The 20965-nt window shown below is 38.1% G+C and overlaps 1 protein-coding gene across 1 annotated transcript in view; it reads right to left on the bottom strand.

Annotated features, from left to right (window-relative positions):
• Positions 1 to 19331, bottom strand: part of Taok1 (TAO kinase 1) — a 133443-nt gene extending 114112 nt beyond the window's left edge. The window contains exon 1 of the mRNA XM_076869280.1: positions 18703 to 19331. The gene's annotated coding sequence lies outside the window, so the exon portion shown is untranslated. The remainder of the gene's footprint in view (positions 1 to 18702) is intronic.
• Between the last annotated feature and the right edge of the window lie 1634 nt (positions 19332 to 20965).

Here is a 20965-nt window from a genome sequence, read left to right as displayed (position 1 = left end):
CACGCATGCCAGGCAAGCGTGCTACCACTTGAGCCACATCCCCAACCCCTCAAAAAAAATTTTTTAAAGGGCTGACAATATAATTCAGTGGTAGAACCTCCAACTATATATCCCCAATCTAATCATGAGAAAATGATAAATAAACCCAAATTGAAGTTATTTTTCGCCCAGTTCTGAGTATCAAACCCAGGGCTTAGTGGATATTACTCAAGCAATCTACCACAACTATATCCTTAGTCAAACTAAAAAACATTTTTAAAATAACTAATCAGTTGTCATCAAAAGTAAAGTTCTCTCTCTCTCTCTCTTAAGATGAAGAGTAAAAAAATAAATAAATAAATAAGATGAAGAGTGTCATAAGGGCTGGGGATGTAGCTTAGTAGTAGAGTGCTAGCCTAGCATGCACAAGGCCCTGAAGCAATCTCCAGTATTGTTTAAAAAAAAAAAAAAAAAAGTCATTAGAAAAACTGGTAAACATCAAAAAAAAAAAAGGCTGAAGGTTAAATTCATAATACCCAACTAATATTGACTTTCTTGTCTTTATACTATTCTATGATAATATAAAATTAGGAGGAGTTGGGTAAAATGGATATATGAACACTCTACTAATTTCACAACTGTTTTCTAAGCCTAAATTATTGCAAAATTTAAAATATAAAAACAGAATGGCTGGCTCTTTAGTGAAATCTCCAAAATTATAAGTTCTTAACTAAGAAGTATGTATTAAAATAATATTCCAGCATTAACTTTGATTTCTACAACTAAACCCAGGAAATAACTATTAAATTTTCCAAAACCAATCCCTTTGGACTTTTGAATATTTATGGTACACCAGCATATTAGTGAATAGAGAGATGCATTTTATTCTAAACAATTCTTTTTTTTTTTTCCTTCTAAGTAATTCTTGTAACAGCTTTTTAAATAAAAAGGCAATCACATACAGAACAAAGAGTAGCAAATCACCCTTTGAAAAAATGTGAAAATGGCTGGATATGTAGCTCAGTGATAATACTGTGTACTTGGCATACAAGGTCTTGGGTTCATCCCCAGCATCAAAACAAGCAAAAGTGGAATTTCCCTTATCTTTTTATTTTTTTTTTCCTTTTTGTGGTGCTGGGGATCAACTCAAGGCATACCAGAGATATACCCCCAGATCCAGAAATACCAGTTTTGAACATGTTAGAAAATATAGTAGCAGGAAATAATTAACACTAAGATTTAGCTAGGTGCAGTGGTGCACACTTATAATTCCAGTGGCTCAGGAGGCTGAGACAGGAGGATGGCAAGTTCAAAGCCAGCCTCAGCAAAAGTGAGGGGCTAAGCAATTCAGTGAGACCCTATCTCTAAATAAAATACAAAACAGGGCTACTTTTTTTTTTTTTTTTTTGGTACTAGGGATTGAACCCAAGTGCACTTTACCACTGAGCTATATATGGATCCAGCCCTTTTATTCTGAGACAGCACCTAAGTTGCTTAGGGCCTCGCTAAACTGCTGACCTCCAACTGTGATCCTCCTGCCTAAGCCTCCTGAGTCACTAGGATTACAGGTGTGTGCCCATCACAACAAACCTCAATGTGCTTTCACTGGATCTAACTAAACAATTATCAAAATCAACTAATAAATAAAATAATAACAATTCATTTAACATTTACAAGGCCTTTACAATGTGCCAGGTACTATTCTAGATGCTGGAGATTATGAAAATATAAAGTTGGAAAGGCAAATATAGGAACGAGTGCAATTTCATTTAACATATATTTATTAAATAATAAAAAGTGAATAAATACTCTGCCGTGAAGATTATCCCTTTTAGAAAACTGAGTTCAAAATTTACCTTTGTACATCCAGATGCAGTGTCACACACCTATAATCCCAGAAACTCAGGAGGCCAAGGCAGGAGGATCACAAGTTTGCAGTCAGCCTTGGCAACTTAGCAAAGCCCTAAGCAACTCAGTGAGATCCTGTCTCAAAAAATTCAATTAGCCAGGTGCAGTGGCACAATCCTATAATCCCAGTGGCTCAGGAGGCTGAGGCAGGAGAATCTCGAGTTCAAAGTTAGCCTCAACAAAAGCAAGGCACTAAAAAACTCATTGAGACTCTGCCCTAAATAAAAATACAAAATAGGGCTGGGGTATGTGGCTCAGTGGTAGAGTGCCCCTGAGTTCAATCCCGAGTAAACCCCTCTCAAAAAAAATTCAATTAAAAAAAGGGCTGGAGATGTGGCTCAGTGGTAAAACACCTTTAGGTTCAATCCACACTACCAAAAAAAAATTTACCTTTGTACAGTACTAACATGATGAATATAATTTCAGGTGGAAAACTAAAATATCGTCAGTTCAAAAAATTTTACTCAAAGTAGTTTAAAATTAAACAAGGCTAAAAGATGACAAGTATATACCTTCAGGTTGCATTAAAGTAAGAAGCCACATCTGTTATACTAGTTTCCAATATATAATTGCCCCTATTCTGGTAGAAATTCAATTAGTTTCTCTAGAACTCTTCTCTAATTAAAATGGGTTGAGGGGCTGGGGATGTGGCTCAAGCGGTCGCGCGCTGGCCTGGCATGCGTACGGCCCGGGTTCGATCCTCAGCACCACAAAGATGTTGTGTCTGCCGAAAAAAAACTAAATAAATAATTAATTTATAAATAAATAAAATGGGTTGAATTTTTTTGCATTAAATCTAACAAGTTTTTGAATATTACAAGTAACTACTTCCTTCCATGCTTTGAAAAAAGGAAGTTACAAACTATCCACTTATTTCAATACTGAATAGCATATATGTTCAAGAGTATTTTACTAGAGGATTCATTCATATCAGAGCTTTATTTTCAACTGTTTATTTGTTTATACATTATGTATTTTATGTTAAGCCAACTAAAATCAAACAACTTAATATCTATGACTTCAAAAATTGTGTTTTTTTCTAATGCAGAAAATTGAATGGGCATCTTTGGATGCCAAGTCAAAGGAGAATACAAATATCTGAAGTGAAAAAAGCCCCAAATTGGTTTATCTGTATTAAAGTTTACAATTGTTCATAATGTCAGAAGGATCTTAGCACTGAGGTTGTGGCTCAGTTGTAGAGCGCTTGCCTCACACGTGTGAAGCACTGGGTTCGAATCTCAATGCCACATAATAAAAACAAAATAAAGTTATGGGACTGGGACTGTGGCTCAGCGGTTGCACACTGGGTTTGATTCTCAGCACCACATATAAATAAATAAATAAAATAAAGGACTATCCAAACTTAAAAAATAAAAAATTTAAAAGAAGGATCTTAAACATTCTTTCCACAAAGGTCGAATCAGTTTCACCATATTTTGTCTTTTTAATTACTCACAGTACTTTGTATTTGGTACTCAATTTTACAGTAATATCAAATACTTAACATTTTTAAAGGTTTTTTTCTGGGAACTAAAGAATACCAATTGAGAATCAACAATTTATATTTTTTCATAGAGGATATACACACAGTTAACCAGCATATGAAAAGATGGTCATAATTTTAATCACTAAAGACATGCAAATCAAAGCCACAAAGAAGCACCATTTTACATGCATTAGGATGGCTATAAAAAATATAGAGGACATAGAAAATTTGGAACCTTCAAGCCTTCTGGCAATCATGTAAAATGTTTCAGTTCCTGTGAAAAACAGTTGACAGTTCCTCAAAAGGTTAAATACAGAATTATTATATATCCCAGCAATTTCACTTCCAAATATAAAAAGATTAAAAACAGGTACTCTGGTTGGGATTGTAGTTCAGTGGTAGAGCACTTGCCTAGCATGTGTGTGAGGCACTGGGTTCAATTCTCAGCATCACATACAAATAAATAAAATAAAGGTCCATCAACAACTAAAAATGTGTTACCAAAAAAAAAGTACTCAAACAAGTACATATAGAGACATGCTCACAAGAACATTAAAGGTGAAAAACAATCTAAATGTCCACCAATAGACGAATAGAAAAACAAATTGTGGTATGCACTTGCAAAGGATTATTATTCAGTTATAAAAAGGAATGAAGTACTAGTATATGCTATAATGCGAATGAAGGTCCAAAACATTAAAGAAGTCAAATAGAGTTGCATATTATATTATTTCATTTATATGAAATATCCAGAAGAAGCAAATCCAAAGACAAAAAATGAAGATTCATAATTATCAGGTGCAAGGAAGAAAGGAGATAAATGAACACCTGCCAAATAAGCATAGGGTTGGGGCTGGGGTTGGCGCTCAGCGGTAGAGCGCTCGACTCACACATTCGGGACCCTGGGTTTGATCCTCAGCACCACATAAAAATAAGTAAGTGAAATAAAAGTATTGTGTCCAACTACAACTAAAAAATAAATACTTAAAAAAAATAGGCATAGGGTTTACCTTCAGAGTAAGGAAGTGCTTTGGATGAATAAATGTGGTAGATGGACAACACTATAAATTAAATACCAATGAATTGTTCATTTTAAAATGGTTAATTTTATGTTATGTGAATTTCACCTCACGTTTTAAAGAATTCGGAATAGAAACATATCCTAACTCAATTAAAACACTTCCATGAATTCTTAGCTCTCATTTATAAAGCAGAAATCTCTGGACCTAATTAATATTTTTCTGATTCAGGATTGTGATTATGAATAACAAAGACTATATGAGTAAGCCATCCCCCATGTCTTAATTATCTCAGCCTCAGCTGTATCATCCGTAAAATGATGGATTGCATGTGCACATACATAACAAGTTACATACAACATCAAGAAATTCATATACCTATTGTAACCCATTCAAGCAATTCCTCTAGCCTCAACTGTGGGGGTCATAAGGAGAGCACATATTTTATCTCTACGACCCTTTTCAGTTCTAAATTTCTAATACTGTTGCAGTCTAATACAGTCAGCCTCAGATTTATATTGGCTCGTGGAGCTGTACACTACGCTTTTTCCTTCTTATATAAATAGTTATTCAAGTTCACTGTCAAATACACTATGATTATTAATTGCTATCCAACACTTAAATTTAAGTTTTTAAACTTTAAAAATTCAATAAGACTGGCCAGGCACCGGAGACTTGCCTAATATTCCAACAGTTCAGGAGTCTAAGGCAGGAGGATTGCAAGTCTGAGTCCAGCCTCAGCAACTCAGCAAGAACCTCAGACCTGCTAGTAGCAAGACCCTGTCTCAAAAGCTAAAACAATTAGCCCAGAGTGATGGCAAACACTATAATCTCAGCTATTCAGGAGGCTAAAGCAGGAGGATCCCATGATCCAGGCCAGCCTGAGCAACTTAGCAAGATCCTGTTTCAAAATTGAAAAAATAATAAAAAGGGCTATAATGTCCCTCAGTGGTACAGCACACCTCAATTCAATCCTCAGCACCACAAATACACATACACACACACACACACACACACACACACACACACTCACTCACTCAGCACAAACCCTAAGACAATTAAGTAATTACAAAACAAGAAAAACACCTCATTAAGTACTAAACTAGGACATTGATAATGAGCCAAAAAGAACTTAGAGAAGAACAAGAACAATGTAAGCTGGAAGGCTAGGAACTGGAAGAAGACTTAAATGGACAGGGAAGGCAAGACAGATGAGATCAAAAGGGCATTAAAGGGACATTGTGGGGCTGGAGTTGTAGCTCAGTGCTAGAGCACTTGCCTAGCATGTGTGAAGCACTGGGTTCAACTCTCAACACAACGTATAAATAAATAAAATAAAGACCCATCAACAACTAAAAAATATTTTTTTAAAAAGGGACATGATAGAAATAGGCACAGAAGGAATATACAAAAAGGGTTGGGCTGGGCAATAATGTGAAATAAGGACATAATATATATGAAAGGGTTAATCACAGTTAACCTTAAAAGTTGAACAAAACAATTACCTACAAAAATAATCTATGGAAGAGAACAGGAACAAGAGAGATGACTATTGAGGGGGTGGAGGGAGGGAGCCTATAGGAATACTAGAAACTGTAAATTTTGCCTGTAATTTCAGTTAAGTATTTGTTACCCTATTTTAATGCAAGAATAAAGAAACCTTCTATAGCTTTAATCTGAGTAGCAGAAATATTTGTAAAACTTCATTGATGTATTTGACTATTTGTATAACATACCACAATTGCAAAATAAGACACAAATAATTGCAGATGATATAGTAAGAACCTCTGTAGTTTTGAACAAGTGAAAGAAGAGTGCTAGGGACAGGAATGCATCTTGTCCAGCATGCATGAGGTCCTGAGTTCAATTCCTAGCACCCCAAGGGGGAAATAAAAGAGTGCTGTATTAGGAGATAAGTCTTCTGGTAATACATGAGAGGATCTGAACTGGCAGAGGACAAAAGTCTTTTAAGTAATATTCAATTAAGATAATAATACTAGCACTGACACCTAACATATCAGGTATTATTCTAAGATGTATATATAAAAAATTGCTTCCAATCCTCTTAACAACCCAACGTGAGAAATATTATTATTATTCATTCCCATTGTACAGATAATCAAATTTATGCTCAGAGAGATTAAGTGATTTGCTCAAATTCACACAGCAATAAGAACATCTGTGATAATAAACTTTTCACCACACATACCAAGGGCATTTTATCACTAAGCTACACTCCCAGACCTTTCTTAAATATACAACAAATCAAAAACAAACTAAAAGTAGCAAGAAAAACAAAATTATCAACAGATGCCCAGTGCAGTGTCATATGCCTATAATCCCAGCAATTCAGGTAGACTGAAGGAGGAGGACAGCAAGTCTGAGGCTGCCTTAGCAATTCAGTGAGACTATCTCAAAATAAAAAACTGAAGAGCTTTTAGAGTGCCCCTGGGTTCAATCCCCAGCAATGGGGGTTGGGGGGAGGGGTTACCAGTACTAAAATGCTGCTTATAGGCACTGAGTGAATCCAATAGCAACAGCCTTTATCCACATCTTATAACCTCAATATCAGCATTACCCTATCACCAGTCAACATCCCCACCTGACCATAGCCTCACTCAGAATTACACCATCTACACACAGAATTACACCATCTACATCCCTGACTCCTAAAATAAACTTCACAAAAATAAAAAGTAATTTCTTACAAGAAAGTTACAGATCCCTAAAAAAGAGAATAAAAACTGAAACATTTCAAAAGAAGAAATATCATGATTTCATAACCTACTTATGAATTTACATAGGAAAGAAAAAAAATCCTAAAATTTCTAACTTGGAAGACTTCAGGATATTAACAAAAACAAAAATATAGCCAGATTTATGGTGGTACACACCTATAATCCCAGTGGCTCAGGAGGCTGAAGCAGGAGGATCACAAGTTCCAAGCCAGCCTCAGCAAAAGCAAGAGGCTAAGCAACTCAGTGAGTCCCTGACTCTAAATAAAAAACAAAATAGGGCTGGGGATGTGGCTCTGTGGTTAAGCACCCCTGGGTTGAATTCCTGGTGAAATGAAGGGAGGGAAGGAGGGGGAAGCATGTCCATTAAAAACAGCTACACAAAAATGTTCATAGCAGCTTTAGTCATAATAGACAAAACCCAGAAACCAGAAATGATTCAAATATCAACCAACAGCTGGAAAAATAGCTCACTAGTAGACAGCTTACCTAGCATGTTCAAGGCCCTGGGTTCAATCCCCAGCACTGCCAAAAAGGAAAAAGGCCAAGGAACAGACACAGTGGCATACACTTGTAATCCCCCAAATTTTGGGCCTGCTGAGGCAGGCTGACTTTAAGCTTAAGGTCAGCCTTAGCAATTTAGCAAGACCCTTCTCAAACTCACTCTCTCTCTCTCTCACATACACACACACACACACATACATAAAGGTTGGGGTTGTAGTTCGGTGATAAAGTAATTGCCTCTTATGGACAAGGTCCTGGGTTTGATCCCCATAGGTACAAAAACAAAAACAAACAAAAACCAAAAACAAAACATGCAAGGGTGTATTAGCTCAGTGGCAGAACATCTGCCTAACATGTGAGACCCTAGCTTCAATCCCCAGTACTGGGGAGAAAAAAAATGCTTGAATTGCTCATATCACAATGCAATCTGAATAAATGAAGCTAAATAATAAACACTAAATTCTGGAACACCGTTTTATTTAACTTTTTTTTTTCTAACAGAATTTATGTTAAAAAATAGAATGAGGGCTATGGCTTTAGATCAGTGGCAGAGCACTTGCCAGCGTATATGAGGTACTGGGTTCAATCCATAGCACCACATAAAAATAAACAAATAAAATAATGTCATTCATCACCTACAACTACCAAAAAAAAAAATGGATTGATAGTACACTTTCACATATTAACTGTCAAGGAAATTAGATTTTATATCAATTATTTTGCTTACTTAACAAACATTTCATTTTTCAATAACAGAACTACCTTATTTTTTTTTTAGTTGTAGGTGGACATAATATCTTTATTTCATTTCTATGTGGTGCTGAGATTTGAACCCAGTGCCTCACGTGTGCTAGGCGAGCACTCTCCCACTGAGTCACACCCCAGCCCCTACCTTATTGTTAATGAATGGATTTACCACCTCAACAAAAGTCATAGAACACATTTCAAATGTTTGCTTACTGTATTTATTTCACCATTCCTGTCCTAATATAGTCCTTGCCATCACCTGAAAGACTAAATGAAAATCTGTATTAACAAGGCTCTTAAATGTTAACCAGATACCTTATTAAATCTAATTGTTTAGAGTTATTACACACACACACACACACACACACACACACACATATACTTTCGGTGAAAGAGGAACTAGGAATTGAATCCAGGGGTACTTTACCATCCCCAGCCCTTTTTATTTTGAAACAGGGTCTCTCTAAGTTGCTGAGACTGGCCTCACACTTTGGATCTTCCTGCCTCAGCCTCTTGAGTCACTGAGATTACAGGCATGCACCACCATGCCTGGCTTTCTTTTACTTTGACTTCTACAAACAGCACCAGCTCCTTCCTTTTACTTTTGACTAAACTTCCTGGCATTACATTCTAGAACTGAACATTCAAAGATAAAACACAAAAATACATGTAACTACCTAAACTGAAATTTTTAAAATATTTTAATTCATTTTCAAATTTTTTTATTTTTCATTTTTGGTAGAGAATGAAAAACCATTATCATTAACAACTACATATCAAACTAAAGAATCTGAAAGTAACACATTATATTGTCCCTCCTGGGACTCAAAACCCTTTAATTTGGGCTGGGGTTGTGGCTCAGCAGTAGAGCACTTGCCTAGCATGTGTGAAGCACTGGGTTTGATCCTCAGCACTGCAAATAAAAAATAAAGGTCCATCAATAACAAAAAAAAAAATTTAAAAAGCTCAAATTCTAGGAAACAAAATCAACTAAAATACCATATTCCTGTTGTGTGATGATTGCTATAAATTTCACAATTATCATCATCCATTTACACAACATGAGATTAAATACTATACCATGTACTATATAGAATTCCTATGCAACAATGAGGAACAAAGTTTCTTTATCAAGAACAATTACAGGGGACTGGGACTACAGCTCAGTGGCAGAGTGCTTACCCAACACCTGTGAGGCACCTATATTTTGTTTATTTTGTTTAGCACCACATAAACAAAATATAGGCATGATGTTCATCTGCATTTAGCATGTAATTGTTCTTCAAAATTTTTTTAAAGAACAATTACATGCTAAAAAGTAATTTAGTTTTCAAAGGTCGATATGGTTGCTTTTGGCAGAGACAAAACTTTCCAAATTTTCAGTGACATTAAACTCCTGAGTCTAAAAGAAAAAAACCTTGAACTTTAGTAATTCTAGTCATCAACTTTTACTGAAACCTCTTTTTCAGTGTCCCTGAGAATAAATTGGTAAAAATCAATCCAATGTACAAACAGAGATTCATAATTGCTAGCATAGGTGGATTAGAAACATCAACCATACTGTGGTGGCACATGCCTGTAATCTCAGCCACTTGGGAAATTGAGATAGAAGGATCCCAAATTTGAGGCTAGCCTAAATGGCAACTTAATGAGATCCTGTTTCAAAATGAGGGGAAAAAAGTGGGGGGACAGGGGGCCAGTCCAGAAACTGTGACCAAGAAAGAATTTAAGAGTAAATGGACTGGTTCTTACATTCACTGCTACTCAACCTGAGGTTCCAAACTGGTCTGAAAGCATGCAGGATCTCATTAGGTTGCCCAGATTGGCCTCAAACTGTGCCTATCCTGCAGTTTCCTACTGAAGACTGGAAAGCTCGTCTTCAGCAACTAAAGACTGGTCTGCAGTTTCCACTGCTCAGGTCACTGAGCAGATAGGAACAACCACCAAGCAAAATGGAAATATAATTATGGAAAATAAATAGTAGCTTCTAAAACAAAACAAAAAAAAAAAGTGGGGGGGAATGGGCTGAGGATGTAGTTCAGTGTAGAGCACCACTGGATTCAATCCATAGTAGCACAAAAGAATTAAAAAATAAAATCAACCAAAACATAAGGACTATGGTTAGATATAATACATTGAAGCACACTGAAATCCTTTTAATGTACTTATTTAGACTATTAAGAAATCATATAGGGGGTGGGATTGTGACTTAGCTGTACAGTGCTCACCTAGCACGTGCAAGGCGCTGGGTTCCATCCTCAGCATCGCACCACATATAAATAAATAAATAAAATAAAGGTATTGTGTCAACTACAACCAAAAAAATATAAAAAGTCATATAATAAATTTTATTAAACTACACATTACTACATATTACAATTCCTATTTTAAAATTAAATCTATGTCCCCAAATTTAAAAAAAAGTTTTTTAAAAAGTTCTCATTCAGGATGTGATGGCATATGCCTGTGACTCCAGCAACTTAGAAGGTTGAGGCAGGAGGATTACAGGTTTAAGGCCAGCCTTAGCAACTTGGTGAGGCCCTAAACAATTTACCAAGACCCTGTCTCAAAACAAAAAATAAAAATGACTGGAGATACAGCTCAGTAGTAGAGCATCCCTGGGTTCAATCTTCAGTACCCACCCCCCCAAAAAAAATTTATCTTGCTGGGCACAGTGGTATGAACCTATGGAGAAGATCTCCTCTCCCCCCACCCCCGCCAAATACTACAGGTGTTTGAACCCAAGGGCACTTTAGTACTGAGCTATTCCCCCTGCTCTTTTTACTGTTTAAGAAAGGATCTCATTAAATTGCCCAGCTTGGCCTCAAACTTGCAATTCTTCTGCCTGTTTCCCAAGTAGCTGAGATTATAGGCATGAGCCAGTGTGCCAAGCCAGGATGTTCTTTGGAGCCCAGGGGGTCAAGGCCAGCCTGCACAACATAGTAAGACCCTGTCTCAATTTAAATTAAAAAAAAAAAAATTTTTTTTTAATATATTTTCTTTTAGTTGTCAATGGACCCTTATTTTATTTATTTATATGTGGTGCTAAGAATTGAACCCAGCGCCTCACACACTACCCCTGAACTACAACCCCAACCCTCTTTTTCTTTTAATAAATCCTGCAATTCATAAGAAATTGCATTCATACAGAGCATATGACACACATTTCCCAGTATCAAAATATCAAAATTTGCCAGGCACAGTGGTGCCTGCCTGCAAATCCCAGCTATTCAGGGGGCTGAGACAGGAGGATCATGAGTTCAAAGCCAGCCTCAGCAACTCAGCAAGGCCCTAAGCAATTCAGTGAGACTCTAACAGTGAGTTTCTAAATCAAATATAAAAAGGGTTGAGGACATGGCTCAGTTGTTAATCACCCCCGAGTTCAATCCCCAGTTTTAAAAAAGAAAAAAATCAAAATTTAACCATCATTCCCAAAACTGCTAGTACCCTGCCTCAAATCTTTTAGACCAAGTGCTCTATACCCTCTAACTCTGAGATCTGGGAAAGATAAATATGCTCAACATGACTACTGAATAAACTGATGATTACAATCAGTATAGATTAAGAGTAAAGTTACTGGCATAAAAAGGTAAAAAATAAATATAAGCATAATTTGGGAAACACAAGATTATAAGTTAAAACAGGTCTGGAGCATTTGTCTAGCATACACTGAAACCTGGGTTCAATACCCAGCAATGGCAGAAAGGGAAAAAAAAAAGTAGAAGGGATGAGGTCAAAAAGAAATTTCAAAATAAAGTTAAATGGATGCCAGAATACAAAAAAAATATGGCAAGCAAAAGTGTCCCATAATAATGCTTACCCTAACTTGGGCACCAAACTCTGACACTGCCAATTATTTTTTCATTATCGTAGTTCTCTAAATGGAATTCACAAGCCATTAAGGGGTCACAACCAAAGAAGCAAGTCTTTGCTTTCTTATGAATATTTAGCTTGAGAAAACTATTCAGGAGACAAAAAAAAAAAAAAAAAAACTGAGAAGACAAAATTCATACAGAGCATGGACAGTGTCTTAATGGCACATAATTTTCACTTACAGTTGGTTGAATTAATTCATTTTGAAATATAAAGCATTTGCAAGGTGAAGATACACCTACAAATACCATCTAAGTAAAAAAGTTCAGAAAAAAATGAGTACTCCAATGGCCTTCAAAATCAAGGATGGTGAAAAGAGCTTCAGGAGGCAGAAATGGGATTTCAAATTTTTCTTAAATAAACAAATGAAATACCACAGGAGAACAGAAATTTCATTCCAGGCAAGGAAAAAAGAAACCTTCTCAAAGATTAAAATTCACAATAGAGACAGGCATAGTGGCACATGCCTATAATTCTAGCTACTTGGGAAGTTGAGGCAGAATAGCATTTGGAAGACAGCCTGGGTAACTTTGCAAAACTATAAAATAAAAAGAACTGGGGGGGGGGCAGGCTTGGTGGGCGAATGAATGCCTGTAATCCCAGCTGATCAGGAGGCTGAGGCAGGAGGACTTCGAATTCAAAGCCAGCCTCAGCAAAAGCAAGGCCTGAGCAACTCAGTGAGACCCTGTCTCTAAATAAAATACAAAATAGGGCTGGGGATGTGGCTCAAATGGTAACTCGCTCGCCTGGGTTCGATCCTCAGCACCACATACAAACAAAGATGTTGTGTCCACCGAAAACTAAAAAAATAAATAAATAAATATTAAAAATTCTCTCTCTCTCTTTAAAAAATAAAATAAAATACAAAATAAGGCTGGGGATATGGCTCAGTGATTGAGTGACCCAGAGTTCAATCCCTTGATTACAACGCCCCCCCCAAAAAAAAGTTACAGAAGTTACACAGCTAATAAATGGTAATGTTAAGTACTAGTTTTATTATTATTGGTGTATGAAAATCAGAAAGCTCTGTTCCACTCTATTATCTCATAATTCTTTCTCAGAAACTAAATTTTGAATGTCTTTCTAAACATTGTAGTAATTCACCTACATCTAAACCTGCATAAAATTATTTGATCAAATAATTTATCAAAAGGAAAAATGGGCCCCTTTCTCAGGTGAAAGATAAGCTAGAGGACAATTAAATATAGTTATATTTAAATAATGTAAGGAGCAGTTACAGTTATATTTAAATAATAACTTATAGATCAGTAGTAGAGTGCTTGTTTAACATGCATGAGGCCCTAGAGTTCAATCCCCAGCACTGCAAAAATAAATAAATAACAACCTAGGACAGAGGCCGGGGTTGTGGCTCAGTGGTAGAGTGCTTGCCTAGCATGTGTGAGGCACTGGGTTTGATCACCAGCACCACGTAAAGATAAACAAAATAAAGGTATTGTGACCATCTACAACTAAAAAAAATATTTTTAAAAAACTCTAGGACACAACTGACATTGGCTTTTTTTTTTTTTTTTTTTTTTTTTTTGAGATGGGGTCTTGATGCGTTGCCCAGGCTGGCATGTCAAACTCTTGGCATCAAGTGATTCTCCAAGTTAGCTCATGAGCATTTTTACTAGACTGTGGTATTATGCAAAGTACTCAGTAACCTGTACCTTTACTTACTTTATAGGCCAAATCCTTCTCCCACAACCTGTCACTCCCACCCCACTCCCATCCCACCCACACCTCTTACTGGGGGTTAAACCTAGGGGCACTCTATCACAAAGCTACATCTCAAGCCCATTTTATCTTATTTTGAGACATTGCCTAGGCTAGCCTCACACTTGCTCTCCTGCCTCAGCCTCCAGAATAGCTGAAATTATAGACATATGCCACTGTGCCCTGCAAGGTACTTTGAGAAACTTTTTTTTTTTTTATGAACACAATACCTTTATTTATTTATTTTTATGTGGTGCTGAAGATCAAACCCAGTGCCTCACAAGCTAGTCAAGCACTCTCCCACTGACCTACAACCACAGCCCAGAAACCCCTATCTTTTATGAACCACGTGTCACCATGTAAGAAGACACAGCCTTAGACTATATTTCAGAACAAAAAATCTGCTCTAGCACAAATTGAAGGAATATAGAAATAGAAATAATTGTTATCAAATGATGACAAAAACACCTCAATTGAAAATAGCCGTTTCTAGCCCTTCTGAAGGTTTTAATTCATGTGATATTTTAGAAGATATAAAACGTCTTTAATGAAATTAAAAATCAAATTTTAGCTAGATGTGGTGATGCAGGCCTGTAATCCCAGTGGTTTAGGAGACTGAGACAGGAGGATCACAAGTTCAAAGCCAGCCTCAGCAACAGCAAGGTGCTAAGCAACTCAGTGAGACCCTGTCTCTAAATAAAATACAAAATAGGGCTGGGGATATGGCTCAATGGCCAAGTGCCCCTGATTCAACCCCTGGTACCCTCCTACCCCTGAAAAAGTCAAATTTTAATCACTAAAAATTCAACTACTTTAACCCAACAATGGAATATAAAGGAACAAAATATTGGTTATATCTTCTCACTTTCATTTTATAACAGGAAACCTTAAAGAATATTAAAAAAAAAAAAAAAAAGTCCAGCCATGAAGAAGTTCAGAAACCTAAGAAGCAGATGCTCATATGCTGGCACACTGTTTAATGAAATAGTCCAATTTTATACAAGACTTGACTATAGAAATAGTAGTCAATAGTCAAAATTTTAAAGAAGAGATTCATTCACATATGATCCTAAACTGAATCCTTAACTCTTATTACCAAAAAAAGCTCTTAATTTCTTGAAAGTTAAATCTGTATGAATGCAATTAACTGTTATAATAAAAACTACTTATAATCAAAAGGAGATAGATACAAATGAGAAATTGACTGATTTTAATAAACAAATCAGCCAAATGCAAAACAACTTATCTCCAGGTACTATGAAGAACCAATTAATCTCAATTCTACATGAAATGCCAACAGTTGGCAAAGGTAACTTCTGGATTTACTAAGTATTCATGTCCACTAAGAATCATCAAATTATTAAAATCAATTATACTTCTTTGGGAGTATCCTGTCATTATGGTATCCTAAAAACTAATCAATTTTTGATGGAATGGCATCAAAGAATGGGACCAAATACAATGCATATTTTTATTTAGTTGTAGATGGACACAATGCCTTTATTTTATTCGTTTATTTTTATGTGGTAATGAGGATCAAACTCAGTGCCTGGGGATGAATCTGGAATCAACCCAGACTAATAGCTCTCAGTATTCTCTTTCTGACAGTGACATCAGAGGTCATCTTCTGCTAGGCAAGTGCTCTATCACTGAGTTACAACTGCTGCCCTTGTGTATGTCTTGATAAACAAATCTTATTTTTTAATAACATATATTCAATTAATTGTCATATACACAGTTCTCCAGAAGTTTATATTATAGAAAAAACAATAATTATTTTCTATTCAACAACCCCTGGTACATTTTGGTCTTACACATTACTGTATCTCTTTAAAACCTCTCAAGAGCAGGGTGAGGTAGCATGCACTGTAATCCCAGCTGACAAAGGAGGATCACAAATTTGAGGCCAGTTTCAGCAATTTATTAAGACCCTGTCTCAAAACAAAAAATAAAAAGAACTGGGGATGTAGCTCAATGAGAATGTGCCCCTGGGTTCAATCAACAGTACCAAAAAAAAAAAAAAAAACCCTCTCAGAGGGTTTAGGATATAGCTCAATGGTACAGCGCTTGCTTAGCATGCACAAGGCTTTGGGTTCAATCCCTGCAGTTGGGTGGGTGTGTGTGAGCACACACACAGACAAAAAAACCTTTCAGAGTTTCAATTTATTTTTATAATATTCTTCAGTTTAGAAGCAATGTTTTGTTATTATAAAAGTCTCTAAACCAGTGGATTCTAAGATATTCCTCCATGTATAAGACATGAGATTATAACCAAATTAACGAATCAGAGATCAGAATGCCAAAAATTAAGTCATTAAAAGGGAATCCACAGAAGGAGCCAGTTGTGAAAGAACAGGAAGTGATGTACACTGCCATTTTGTACATGAACTATTTAGAAACATAAGAAGTGCCATACTAATCTGGAATCAACCCAGACTAATAGCTCTCAGTATTCTCTTTCTGACAGTGACATCAGAGGTCATCTTCTGAAAAAACCCTCAGGCAGTTTTTCCTTAATAACAAATTTAGCTAATTGATCCTGAAGACACTTTTACCACTTTTAGGCAGAGTTCCTATCAGCTATGGAAACAGTGTTTCTTTTTGTTACCCCCAAGAGTACCACTTAGTCCCGGTATGCTGAAATATAGCAAATACACACCCTGTGTATATTCTTAAATTTTATAGTTTTTATTGATAAAGCCTCTCTTCCTGCAATCTTTCTAAGATAAAGAAAGTCTCTAGTAAGCAGTATGGTTGGATATACACATGCTAGTATACATGAATTCATTATCAACAAACCATAATCTACAGAAATAGGCCTTACGGCACAATTTGCCATATAGGAAAAAACTCCACACATCACAACATGCAATTTTGTATCATGAAATACAGATTCAAATGAATAGTGCTGCTTAAATTAAATTAATTGAAATGAACATCAAAAGGGAATAAAGAAGGCAAAGAGCATTCTATTTTTTGAGGGGAAAAAAATGATAAAACTACATCAAAATCATGAAATAAGATAATAGAAACTATTAGTGCCCAGCACTATTGCTAACATCTTTATATCCCTGTATTCAAACAGATTTCAAAAAGCAACACACCAAGAAAGTTCTGGGTACATTTAATGATAACATAAACAAAAAAGTATTTTTTAAATAATAATTCACTAAGTAAAACTTAAACACCAACTATAACTTGTTTGTAAAATATCAAGACAGATCATATCTTTGATATTACATTTTAATCATCTTCATCACTTTGGGAAAATTATTTAATTCTACTAATATTCACATATGGAACATTTTTAAATCACTTCCCCAGTAAACCTAAATACTTAAAGAAAAAATATTGACAGTACATCATGATTCCTTCAGGACTTGAAGACTACTTTTTGGTCACAAAAAGCACGTGGCAATGTTATAATTGTTTTTATTTATGTTTTACCAGACAAAACCAACAAGTACCAAACCAACTGAGATGACCTTTTAAAAAAAAAAGATACAAAGCAAAAGTTAATCATAATTGGGCATATTAATATCAATTATCTTCATTTCTTTAAGAAACAGAGCATTTGCTACAGAAAGATTTCTAACCTAATGATTTTTAGAAAAATTCCAATTTCAATATTACACAAAACAGTATTAACCTTTAAAATCCACAGCTCAGGGACAAACGTCTATCAGAAAGCCTGTCTGTATGTAATAACTGGTTTTTTAAAAAATATTTTTTAGTTGTTGATGGACCTTTATTTTATTTATTTGTACATGTTGCTGGGAATCCAACCCAGCGCCTCACGCATGCCAAGCAAGCGCGCTACCGCTGAGCCACAGCCCCAACCCCTGTATAATTTTTAATAACTCTTCAAAACTTGCAAAAGCTATAGGAAGAAAAATAAGAGAATACAAAATTATTTTATTTGAATTCTAACGAAAACTCAACCTGCTCCCCCCCCCAAAAAAAAGCCCATCCAGAGACACATCAACTGTTCCAACTTGAGGGGTCCTCTTGAAAGGCTGTACCCCCTAACAATAACAACAGGAGCAGCTATACTTTCCATAGACAGATCTCAGGAGAAGAGTATTAACGGTACTGTTATCGATTTTAAAAATCAAAGGAAGAAGAGTAACCTTTCCAAGGGAAGCGCCATTACTTCTCTCTCCTGCTCCCCCTCCCTTCAGTGTATACATGGGTCTGTGTATGAAGAAATTGCCTCGGACTTCTGCAGCATTGCAGTACACTAGACGATGAGGAAGGGGGAAGGGTAGGGGGAGAGAAATGCTTCCATCACCTCTAAAGAGAAGTATAGATTTCTTGAGGGTTGAATCCACCCAGTAGGTTACCCAGAGCAGTCTCCCTTCCCAAGAATACATACACACTACAAAGGAGGAGGAGGAACGGGAGGAGCAGAGAGACCTGAGGGAAAGGGACTTCGCGCCTTTAAATCGGGGTGCACATCAATCCTGTCTCCCTACGAGGGCCACACCTTCCTCGAAACATCCCCTTCCACCACTCCTTCCGGTGACCCTCAGGAAAAAGGAATGTAATTGCTCCTGCCCCTCATAACAGGAGGGCGCCCAGCTAACCAGCTTCTTCACCCCACCCACAGAATCACAGACCCTCCTTGTCTCCCTCCCCCACCCCACTCCCACATCCCTTCTTCCGTAGAGGCCCGAGTGGGCCGAATTTCCCCGCCCCCCGCCAGGTCTCCTTTCCCTAGCAGAGGTGCCCTTACCCTTTAGACGTCAGGTCTGGAGCGGAGTAGGCAAACGCAGCCCCCTACAGCGCTCAGGAAGCTGCTAGCTGGAGGGCGAGGAGTGAGGAGGGGGCCTGGCGACCGACCGCCGCCCCCCACCCCGCGGAGCCCCAGCGAGCTGCCCAGCCCAAGCTCTGCGACAAGGGGCGGGGAGGGGGGCGGCGAGGGGACGACCAGAGTCGAGGAGGCGCCCTCAGCGCTGGGGCTCAGCTAAGATGGCGCGGGGAAGTGCCCGGAGCCGCCGCCGCCGCCTCGGGGGAACCGGCCCGGGCCTCGGCCGCCTCCCGTCCTCACACAGCCGAGGCCCTCTCGGTCCCCCGCCGCGGCCCCTCGGCGGGCGGGCCCACGCGTGGCCCTCTGCCACCACCACCACCACCACCCCTGGGAAGGGGGCGCTCACAAAGAGAAGCGAGGCCGCGGGCCGGCCGGCGGGCGGCGGGGCGGGGTCCCCAGGGGCCGGGAGGCCTGAGAGGCTCGCGGGTGCTTAGCACTCTTGGCCCGAGAAGGGCGCAGGGCGAGCAGGACCCCTCCTCTTTCCTCAAGCAGGCAGTGGTACCGACTCACTCTCTTTGCCACCCTCCCTCTCTCCTTCCGAGCCCTGAAGCCACAGAGCCCGGCCGCTGCCCAGGTTCCCCCCCTTCCCCGACACCACTCCCCTCCTCCCGACAGTCATCCAGGCTCCGATCTCGCGAGATTTCCCGCCTGACAGGCCCGACGCTGCGCAAGACACGACTGCGTACGTGCGCGCGCCCGTGAGGGCGCGTGTAAACCTTTTAATTGAGCCAAGTTCCCCCGGTGGCCTATCCTCTGTCCAGCGCAACCTCACTCAGCTTTCTGAGCTTCTGTGCCACGCGGGTGACAGGTGTATTCACCCCCGGAAGTCTAAGAACACTAACTTGTCTGCACTCCCCTTCTTCTCACCTCCAAATCATCAGCTCCTCCCACCAACCAATAGTGTTGGTGTGAAAGTTTGTCCTAAAGTGTAAAATATCCCATTCCTTAGATACCTTACCTCGACTCCTCCTTGGAATTCAGAGGTAACCTGAGCATCGTAATCAATATATAATTGAGTTTCCAGATTCTAATAGTTTCTAGTAATTTTTGGAAAGGCAGTAAGACTTGGAAATATAATTTAAGCCACCCTATATATTGGTGATGGTAGGAAAGCTACTTAAAAAGAATTTACAGGTTTGGTAGTTTGAGTGATGAGTAGTTTTTTGGAACAAGTGCAGCAAACCAAAGGATATGCAGGGAGAGGTAGAAGTCCTTTGGGAAGGGCCGTGCACAGTAGCGCATGCCTGTGATTCCAGCAGTTTGATAGGCTTAGGCAGTAGGATCACAAGTTTGAGGCCAACTTCTCAATAACTCAGCGAGACCCTGCCTCAAAATAAAAATAAAAACGGCTGGGGATGTGACTCAGTGGCTAAGCGCCCCAGGGTTCAGTCCCAGGTACATTAAGGAAAAAAAAAAAAAAAAAAGGACAGGGGTGTGACTCAGTAGTAAAGCGCCTCTGGGATCAGTCCCCGGTACAAAAAAAAAAAAACAAAAAACTTTAGTGTGTGTGTGTGGTGAATAATTTTTCTTCTTTTTTTAGGGACAAAATGTGGTTTGTTTGGGGTTTTTTAATATTTTTTTAATGGTAGATAGACACAATACCTTTATTTTATTTATTTATTTTTATATGGTGCTGAGAATCAAAACCAATGCCTCACACATGCCAGGCGAGTGTGCTACCACTGATCCCCAACCCCAGCCCTCTTTCAGTGGTTTTTAACTCAAGAACAACTGAAGGGTTGGGGTTGTAGCTCAGTGGTAGAGCACTTGCCTAGCTCATGTGAGGCACCACATAAAAAAATAAATAAATAAAGGTATTGTATCCATCTACAACTAAAAAAATAATAAAATATATATATATAAAGAACACTTTTAGTGTGTCTGAAGTGCAGTCACGAAAAATCATGGCTTTTCAACCGTCTTAACTGAGACAAATATACATCTGTTTTGTTTACTGTGGAAGAAATTTCTTTGGAGCAGTGATTGGAAGTTTCAGTAAACATCAGAAAAACAGTGCATATGATTTTTTCTCAATACTTTCTCCTGTAATAGGGTACTCTATGAGTCATTCCACTTTTTGCCTATATTGTCAACCACTGTCAAATGGCATGTCCCCCTCAGCATATAAAAACTTGCCCTTTCTCCTTTTGGGGTGGGAGGTGTGGGAAGATTACCATCTTCATCTCTT

The sequence above is a fragment of the Callospermophilus lateralis genome, chromosome 11 (assembly GCF_048772815.1).
Source record: "Callospermophilus lateralis isolate mCalLat2 chromosome 11, mCalLat2.hap1, whole genome shotgun sequence".
Lineage (NCBI taxonomy): Eukaryota > Metazoa > Chordata > Mammalia > Rodentia > Sciuridae > Callospermophilus > Callospermophilus lateralis.
The sequence above is the reverse complement of the archived record's forward strand: the minus strand, read 5'-3'. Positions and strand labels throughout refer to the sequence as shown.